Raw genomic sequence first — 1,156 nt, 5'->3', positions numbered from 1 at the left:
GTTTTTTTGCACGACGTGGGCACATGTGCTATAGGAACGATGGTGTTTTTTCATATTTTTTGGTGATGGAGAAGTATCTGAAAAATTCCCTCTACGCGGATTGCCCTTCGCGCGTCTACGGCTGTGGCCGGTGGCCTACGGGGGCTAGCATGCCGCGAAATCTTGCGTAGGCGGCCTCTCACAAGTCTGGAAGTGTTGTGACGGCTGCAAACACCCGGCACGTGTGTCCGGGGTGTGCCCCCCCCCCTCGTGGACGGCGCCGCCGACGGCACCTGGAGGGGGGAAACAGACGCGTCTGGTCTACACGGAGGGGATCTTGCTGTGGGTCTGGCTCGGTTGTTGCTCCAAAGTGTTCCTATGGGCTGACCTAACACAACTGGGCGGGGAGGTCTGCTGGTCAAAGCCCGTCCGTGCAAAGTTAAAGGGCTAGATCCCGTGGTCAAACGCTACAGGGTTAGGCGGGACAGGGGCTCTAGGGGGTAGCAATGTCACCGGAGCGTCGCACGAGGCCCTCATACATGCGTGGTGGTGTGGTGGCATGTCCGAAGAGGCGGCACGCGTCTCCGGGGCGTGGCCCCCCCTCACGGACGGCGATGACAAGGTAGTAGACGTTCTGCGGTAACGATGCGGCGTGAATATTATTAAATACTCGGAGGGCGATAAAATCGTGGGTTTTTTTGCACGACATGGACACATGTGCTATAGGAACGATGGTATTTTTTCATAATTTTTGGTGATGGAGAAGTATCCGAAAAATTCCCTCTACGCGGATTGCCCTTCGCGCGTCTACGGCTGTGGCCGGCGGCCTACGGGGGCTAGCATGCCGCCAAATCTTGCGTAGGCGGCCTCTCACCAGTCTGGAAGTGTTGTGACGGTTGCAAACACCCGGCACGCGTGTCCGGGGTTTGCCCCCCCCCCCTCACAGACGGCGCTGCCGCCGGCACCTGGAGGGGGGAAATGAACGCGTCGGGTCTACACGGAGGGGATCTTGCTATGGGTCTGGCCCGGTTGTTGCTCCAAAGTGTTCCTATGGGCTGACCTAACACAACCGGGCGGGGAGGTCCGCTGACCAACCCCGTCCGTGCAAAGTCAAAGGGCTAGATCTCGTGGTCAAACGCTATAGGGTTAGGCGGGACGGGGGCCCTGGGGGGGGGGG

This window comes from Triticum dicoccoides, unplaced genomic scaffold (genome assembly GCF_002162155.2).
Source record: "Triticum dicoccoides isolate Atlit2015 ecotype Zavitan unplaced genomic scaffold, WEW_v2.0 scaffold19568, whole genome shotgun sequence".
In the NCBI taxonomy this organism is placed as follows: domain Eukaryota; kingdom Viridiplantae; phylum Streptophyta; class Magnoliopsida; order Poales; family Poaceae; genus Triticum; species Triticum dicoccoides.
The sequence above is the reverse complement of the archived record's forward strand: the minus strand, read 5'-3'. Positions refer to the sequence as shown.